We start from the raw sequence: 9,327 nt of genomic DNA on the forward strand, positions 1-9,327 counted from the left end.
ATCATCATTTGGACACAAATACAACACTTAAATTCCATTTTGTTTTCTTTTCATGAGATTTGTCGACAAAATGAAAAATGTGGAAAATCAGCAGCTTTAATCTTTCGCAGCTTCGGGGCAATGCACATCAGCTCAGAGCCCGCTCACCTAACAGGTTCACCTCCATTTCACCCAATCAAAAACAATCAGGACACCATGAACCGAGACAAATCCGTCTCCCTCACCGGCTCTTGACCCTCTCCTCTGTCCCCATGGTAACCCCTGACCACCAGAGAGGAGCAGCGGTGACTCTCGTCTCTTTGCTGCCTACAAGTGACTGCTTGCTAAACAGGAGGGCAAGTGCCTTATTAGCTCCCTGATGTATCTCAGAATTCATTTATACAAAATAAATCATCAGATGACAGTGTGCTAAATCAGTGGGGACATTCTCCCGCCACTGGACGGCCTAAATGAATATTTTATTTCAGGGCTACAACTCTTTGTATTGTCATTTGTAAGTGCAAGATATTGCTCTGAAATCTAAAAGGAAGGTCATAACACAGCATCGCTGCACACTGACTGGTTTACATACCTCACGACCTTACCCAGTTGTTTTGTGTGTAATGGGATGTGATATGAAGCCAATGAAACCTGAATAGCTTTCTTTTTTATGAGAGTGCATTAATCTTTTTTCTGTCTGGACACATCTGTAACTGGTTTATGTCCAGCTTGTACCACACAGTCTAGTGTGTGGGTATATATTGTCGCACTTTGTGGGAACCTGATTGCTTGTCATGCTTCATTACTGAGATTTTTAAAGTGTAAAAAAATCCTGTTTGCTTTTGTGTAAGTTTACTGGAATAGTGTGACATGATTTTAGAATCTGGAAATGTGTTTGCTTGTTCACAAAAGTGTGTCATGCAGATAAATGAAACCACCACATTTAACTGAAATTTGCACCATGACAAAATCTAAAATGCGGAAAGTGAGACCTTTCACAGTTCTTTAAAAATGTGCATGTATATATCCCTGGTGAAGAGTTTGGACACATCTAGTCAAAGTAAATGGGATTCAGCTGCTCTACAGTATAAAACCTGCTTTATGGTATTTGTTTTTTGCTTTATATTGCTTTAGATGGGTTCACCTAGCGGGCAGGCCCGTTTACCACCTGGACTCTTTTACAACATATTTGTGCGTTGTGATATTTGCAGAATTACAACAACACTGATAGCAATTACAACCAAAGATGTTATCAGTATGTGTTGCTTTGAAACCTGTGAATATTATTCGCCATCAGTTCTGCCTTCACAGATGATCTTCTCCCCCCCTTTCTATCCCACAGATGGTGAGTTGCAATTTCTCAAAAGAATTTTAGATATTTTAGTGGTCATTTGCAGAAAGAGTCTAGATAGAACAATAGATATTTAACCTCAATTAAAGCAACTGGTTTGCAAAAAACCAATACACAGTATAATATGTCAAGGAAACTTTACATGAAACTTCTTTTCAGCACATAACAATTGTAAGACTGATCACTTGTTTGTAGTTATTCACTTCCTAAAGACGTGATCACTGTGATCTAACAGCTGCATCATGTACTTCTCCTAACAGTGCCACTCAAAGCTCAGGACTCAACAAGAGGAATGTGAATAATCTGCTTTTAAATGAAAGGTTTATACAGATAATACTAAATATTACAGCTGATTGGGTGTACTTGTGGGCCTGTGATTTCTGTGTTTCACTAAAGTGGGATTTTCTTTGTTATCGCTCCGCTGGTTTAGAGGTCAGAGAGAGTTCTGAAAAAGGTCAGCGGTGTTCAGTTTGGTGGAAGAGTGGAAAGATGAAAAGGCTACAAAAGCATTTGACCTTTACTGATGAATGCAGGGAAAAAAAGGGGGAAGAAAAGCCTCATTCAGCATAAACTCAAGTGTGCACTGTTTGCAGAAATGGAGTGATGCTTGAGGGAAAGGAGTGTTACTGAAGGTAAAAATTTAATGCTAATTGTTGCTCTGTGGCCCATTGCAGCATGCAGAGCATCTCCCTGTTTTACCCTGCAGGGAGTTTCCCTGAGGTGATTTTCAACTCAAAATTTATCTCTGAGGATTAAGACAGTGGTTTGATATCTTCTTACACATTTGGAATATGCCATGTAAGACTCAAATGAGAACAAACTGCAATGGTTTGCAAATTTCATAGACCAATATTTTATTCACAAGTGAACATAAAATGTTGAAAGCGAGACGTTTTATGATTTCATGAGGAACATTAACTCATGTTGAATTTGATAGAATCAACACATCTTCAAGGAGTTGAGATTAAATGACAAAGGATGGACAAAGAAAAATCAGCAGCTGGAGACATATTTTGCAGTTAACTATGTTAACTAGCAACAGCTCAGTTACATGATTCAGCTTGAAAAAGACCAGCTTGGACTTTTTAGCTTGTTAGATGTGTTCTGATAGTGTTACACTGGAGGATTATTTTCAGCACTCAGCAGCACCACAAACGAAGAAATTCTGTCTGTGGACACGAATCAAGGGATTAAGCTTACATGATTGCTCCAGCTGGGTCGGGCTGGTATTCCAGATTCATAGTTCAGACTTTGTGTGCGGTCGAAACAGATTCTAATGTGGATATCTGCCTACTTAGAGGTTCTACGCTGGGCAAGCTAAATTTTTCCCGATCTCTTCTTCCTTGTTTCCTAAAATTGTAAACAGATCGTCAGCCAAGGCCTGACTGCAAGAAGAATTTAGCTGTGAACCAAATAGACACCAGGTTTATGCCCTCCTTCTGCAACCTGACTGAAGAAAGATTGAAGGAACTAGAAACTGAGGAGGACACAACATCTTTGCACTTCTTGTTGCTACAATGATCTTTATGTGTCCTAGTATCACCACAGACCAGTTGTAGAATAGAGGGGTGGATGGGTAAACAACAATAAATGAGATAATAAATGTTGTTTTCTTCTTTTTTTACTTGGTGTCCTATTAGGCTATATCTGCTTTGCCTCTGTTGGTATTAAAGATCCAATCTGCATTCTGTATGTCATGCAGCTACTCCAAATGAAAGGTTAATCACAAATGTTTCACAAAAGCAGCCCGGATGAGGCTGCTTGTCATGCTGGTGTTGCTGCCTTAATGTTTGTTTATCAGTTCTTAGAATAAAGTATGTTATGAAAAATGTACAATAACGATTATGTCAAAACTACCAACTTACTGACGGAGCTATGTATTGATCTATCTCAGTTTTGCTCAAAGTAATCAGGAAATCTGAATGTTTCAATGTGTATCGATCCGTCAGCACGTCCCCAACAGTCATTATACAGAAAAGACGATAAAGAAATCTTTGGGGAGAAGAATAAAAAAGGAGTCCCAGGATAGATGTCGGTCTCTTCAGGGACATAATTTACACATCTTGGATGTCAGTCTTGGGTTACACGATGAAGGAGAGACAAAAAACAGTTATTCAAGATGGTGGAGCAAACACATCTGCCAAGTATCTTATAAAAAATATTTGCAAGTTAAACAACAGTGATGTAGTTCTGCATTTTTTCCAATCTGCTCACTGCATTTTTACTTTTAGTTTGAATATTTGAAATGTTTTTTCATTATTGTTATTTATAAGTTCAGGAAATGGGAATCCTGGTTTTGTTTATTATGTATTTTGTTGGGGCTGACATAAAAAATGGATTCAAGGTTTTGAGAAAAAATAAAATAGCTAAACACATTTTAAGGTCTTGTGTCTCACCAAATGCAACGTTTCACAGCTGAACTCACGGCTTTTAGTTTACCCCCACACAGTAATTTTGCCCTACATGTCAGTGCTGTAGTGTAACCAAATGAAAATCAGGATTTGCCCATTTAGTGCCATATTGTGCTTGGCTACCATCGCTTACAGACATGGACAAATTTGCTGGGATCTCTGTCAATGAAAGGAAAACCCACACACTGAAATAACTTGAAACTGACTGAAGTAATAACAAATAAAAACTTAAGTGATGAAAATCAGGCATTGCTTTTGAGAACCATTTAAAAAAAAAAAAAAAAAAGACGAACTGAATCAGGTGTGTTGCAGCAGGGAATTTCTTAACACTTGCAGGATTGCGACCCTCGAGGACCAGAGTTGCCCACCCCCTTCTGCCAGCCCTGCTCTAAATATGACTGAGCATCTGTGGAAAGGAGCTGAAACATCCTGTCTGGAGAAGACACCCTTCAAACCCGACACAACTGGAGCAGTTATCTAACGAGGAGTGGGCCAGAATACTTGTTGACAGGTGCAGAAGTCCCACTCACAGAGGAATACAGAAATAGTTTGATTACATTCATTTAAAAAGTTCTGCAACAAAATATTAAGTAAAAGGTGCCATTATTTTTGTCTTGGTCTATTTCATTAGTTTGTTTTCTGTATACAACAGTTAAAAAGCAACATCTGCTTTTTATTGGTCCATCTTTAATACATTATTATTTATCATTGCTTTTGTCAGTTTCAAGCTATTTCCCCAACTTTTGTCAGTGTTTCTTTAATTAACAGAGATGTACCAACAATTTTGTCCATGTCTGTGTGTCAACACTGGCAAGAGGCCAAAAACTGACAGCGACATCGGCAGCAGTCAGGGTGAAATCAATATAATTTGATTGCTAGAGAGTTTTACTCACAAGAGCGTGACTCAACATCTTGATTGAATACTGACTGAATTCACAGAGGAGTTCTTTGCTGTGATGAGTTCAGTCTGACAAGAGGGAATGTGGCAGTTTGTAGTATCTGTGTGCTGTCCTTGATGGTGCTTTAACTTTAAGCTGCAGCATAATGTTATTTTCACTCTCTGGAACATGGTACAGCCCATAGTTTCTCTCTTTTGCAGGTTTAAGCTTTGGTGTGAAAAAAATAAATAAATAGGGACACAAGGGACCAAAGGCATGACAGAGAAATGAAAGACGACAGCGGCCTTTGAGGGATCAGACGTCCAGTTGCAGAAAGTGAAATTCTAAGTGGGAGAGTGGAAAGCGTGCAGAGAAATCCAATATTTCCTACTCTTAAACGTGAAGTTTTCTTTCTCCTCGCATATTTTTTTTTTTTCTTCAAAGAGATATAGCCGTTAGCAGAGAATTAAAAGTTCATCCGAATTTTATGGGACTTCAAAAGCTGATTCGCTTATCAAGCTTAGAGTCATAACACGTATTTGTTGCCCAGCATGGAGTACACTCACTGACAACTGGTGGTGCTTTCAAACAGATGTTTCTCTAAAGATTCCCTTTGGATGCAATTTAAAAAATAAAAAAAAACACTGAGGTAATTTGCATAGAATAATATGCAAAGGATTTTCCACAAAGAAATGTTAAATAACAAAATAGAAGAGAGAAAAAAGAAAGTCTACTCTATCAGTGAGAGCTCCAGTCCATAAATATGAAGAAGCTGCTGCCTCAGGCTTCCTGCTCCAACTACCACTATCAATGGTCGGCTCATGCAGCTCAACAAATCAGCTGCTGCACACGTCATGTCATTCAGAAGAAGTCATGCTGTTTTTTTTATTTTTATTTTTGCTTTACGTCCTCGTGTTCAGATGACTGTATTTCTGATGTCTTTCATTTCATAGAGATACGGCAGCTGTCATATAAAACATTTGCGTGCTGTAGAACTTGCCTGCACTTCTGCACAAGCAGGAAACTTTCAAGTCTTATTGCCCGCATGTTTAGAACTGATGAGAAATGCCTGAAATAATAACACAAGACGAACTGTAACAGTGCCTGTCAATCAAACTGTAGGAGACATTAAGGACTTGCCAGCGCCACAGTTGTTCCAACCTTATAAGACAAAGTACCACTTCATTCACACTACACGAACTCTGTAAACACACTCCCTGATTCAACCTATGAGCTATCTGAAGCTGCTAGCAGAGAGCTAACTGAATGTGAGGAGAAATCTTTCTCTTGAGGGTTTACTTAGTGAAAGTACTGACACAAACTTTGACTTCTTTTCTTTTTTGCTGCAGGAGAAGATAAGATGGTTTTAGAGTTTTGGATGAAATTGCCAGCAAATAAAATCCAATTTGTCACAGAATGGCGGGATGAAAAGAGGAAAGACACCGGTGGATCTTGCTTCCTACCTTTACCTGCACATTCATGTTTTTCTTTCAGGAGATTTACAACTTGATTTACAAGTCCTGCTGCTAGGATGTTACAAAAAGACCAGGTAGCTACTTTCTCTGCTTAATATTGACCACTTGCACACTCTATGGAAGGAAAAAAGTCTTTAAAAGGATTTCTCAAGTTGTTTTGGCAAACATAGTATGTGACTAATGCTGCCTCTGAGATAGATACACTGACTTGCATTGAGTTCGAAGGCAATTTCCTTGTGTCTTGATTGAATCAAGAGATATAAGTCCTGGTTACTAAGCTGTGGATACAATGTGTTGGGCTGATAGGACCTCTGTCGGGTGTCGCCTCTCTCAGCCTAAGCTTCTCTTCAGCCTACGCGATCTGTGTGCAGAATGCTACGCCTCATTGCTCCAGACAGGAGTGTGCGTTCTGTGAATGATGGAGCCTTTATGCTCATCGAAACCCGTGGAAACCCTGGTGTTTGTCCAGTGTTTTCACATTGGGGATGAATAGGCTGTCAGGCAGCGATGTTTGCACACAAATCTGGCCTGTTGTTCAATTTTATACACCACACATCTAACATACGCATTGGTTGGTCACCCTCCTTCCCACTTCAGACATTTAGCAGGCAAATGACAACAACTTTAAAATTTGTTGGGCAAATGAGACGGTACATGTGTAAACTGGGACATCTGCATGTGTTTTTCAAGTAGAGTGAAAATCATTTGAAATGCATAAGATGGGGCTGTGGTATACCCATATGCAATCATTGCTATTCCACCTGCTTCCCATGTTGTTCCACCGCTGACATGATGGTTGTGACACTCCATGATTTGCTGTATAGATAACATGCGTGCTGATGAATTCTCAAATAGTCATTACTGCTTGTTAAACTGTTTACTTTCTGAGCTTTTGAGGTTGCTGAATAAACAAGAGGTTAGTTTAAAGGTTGTGGCCTAATTCTTTTCTTTTTTTTTTTTTTTTTTTGCATTTTTTATTGTTGAGGGAATATAATCAGAGACTCATAGTTTTGGTCTCAGAATCAAACAGCTTAAGAAAATGTTTTTTAAAAAAGAAAATATGCAGAAAAGAGCCAAGATGATTTCTGTCACAAATATAATACACAGAGCTACAATAACAGCTAAAGAAACAGAAGCTGAAACTGGACCAGAAGATTTTTTTTTTTTATTGCAGCCAGATGGTCCCCACGGCATCATGCCTCATGGGTACCGCTGGCCTTAGCGTGTTGCACAGTAAAAGACAAGGGAGGCTTCATTAAAATATGTTCCAATCCAGCAACTATGTGCAATCCTTTTTTTTTTATTCTTAGTCTTTACCTCACTTGGACAAAACATTATTGAAATTTGTAAAAAATTTACATATGGACCAGAGTTTATGATGGCAAATGCAGCTTAGTGGGTGCATTTTATTTTCATTTGAATGAAGTAGTAATGCGCATTTATCTGTTTGTTCTTTTTCTCCAGAGATTTGCTTCACAAGTGAACAGAAACCCAACTGGTCCCCTGTCATTATTGTGCAGGTGTTCATTGTCTAAATTAATGTTTAGATTAGATTTATCCAAGGTTACATGTTTTTGCTTATATTAGGTTTCTTTATCACTCTTCAGCTTTGCTCCTAAATCCAGAACAATATCATTTCTGGTTTGAAATCAGCCAAAATTACAATGACACAATACTGAACCCAAGCTATTAAAAAGCCAATCAAAGCACTGCATTGAGCTGGAGTATCCCTCCAGCTCAATGCTATAAAAAGTTAAAGACATATCCCACTGCAACCTGCCCATCACAATTCATCATAATCTTAAGCTTACTATTCAGTTTGCGGCCTGCCTTCTTCTTGCTTTTGTCCCACCAGCTGCCTCTCATCATTAGACACCCTGATTAAAGCGTGTTAGCCAGCAGTGACCCTTCGCCTCCCAGCTCATCATCACAAGATCACAACGACATAAGGTAACATCATTAGGGGGTGAAAGAATGCTACTTTAAAAAACAACCAGCAACAAAAATGTCCTGCTTATTAGACGCCTAAAGAAAAAGTTTACCAGGAAACCAAAGTAGCGTTCTACGAAATGCAAAATCTGGGGCAGGGCCTCCAGAACAAATGAGGGTATAATTGGTAAAAGTGCAGCTACTTTTGTTTAAAACCATTGCTTGTGCAATAAACACAATTTCAGTCTACACTGTGGTTGTTTGGCTTCAACTACTGAAAGAAAATTCATCGCTTTTGAATCAGAGCTGCTTATTGTGTTTGTCCTATATTTCATTAAGATAGTATCAAATATGCAGAAGGCCGTGATTTATATAACTGTGTAAAACGAGAGTAATGCTTCTATAGATTTGGATTTTCTTTAAACAAAATAAGTATGAAACCCTATTAGGCAGAGCTTGGCTCACTGACTACTTCTCACACTTTTCTCAAACATTGAGCATTACTGCTCCATGCAGCATGAAAGATGTGATTAAATTTATCTCCAGCCACTGCTATCAAAGTCCAGTCCATGTACGCGCAAAGCTCTGAGATGATGCTCAAAATCATGCAGCAGGAATGAGAATCTTCTGCAGCCTGGCTGTATTTGAAATCTTATCTGTTATGTTATTATGAGCAGATTTAATATTTTATCCACTTTTCTCTTTTTTTTTTTTTTTTAGCCTCGTTATCAGAGTGGCTTAACAGTGACAACATCGGCTTGACAGTGACTCCACCAGTTTGGTCTGGTCAGAAATACCTCCACAGCTGGATGATGTATTGCTATGACATTGCTATGACCCAGAGGATTCCCAGTGACATTGGCAATCCTTTGATTTTTTCTCCCCCTAAGGCTGACATTTGTGGTTCTTAGTGAAATATAACTGAGTAGACTGCCATTTGCTTTGGGTAATGTTCAGTTAAACACTAAATATGTTAAAAGCTAATCAGATTCCAATTAGGAAATGTTTGTAGGTCGACGTCTTAAATGAAAGTGGTCATATTATTGACTGAGAGCAGCAAGGTGATGTCAGCATTTTGGTTGACGGTGGTGAAGAAAGCTGCTGAATCTGTGTCTTGCCACTTAATACCTCCCAGGATACACACATGCAAATAAGGCAAACAAATGACAGCATAGTAATAAAGAAAAAAAGGTAAAATGGCAGAAAGATAAACACATGCAAGCAGTGTAAAGAAGAAACCATTAAAAATTCAAAGATAAACAACAAAAAATAGGTCAAAATGAGAACGACTTACAAATGACAGA

Source organism: Telmatherina bonti (assembly GCF_933228915.1).
Source record: "Telmatherina bonti genome assembly, chromosome: 20".
Taxonomy (NCBI): Eukaryota; Metazoa; Chordata; class Actinopteri; order Atheriniformes; family Telmatherinidae; genus Telmatherina; species Telmatherina bonti.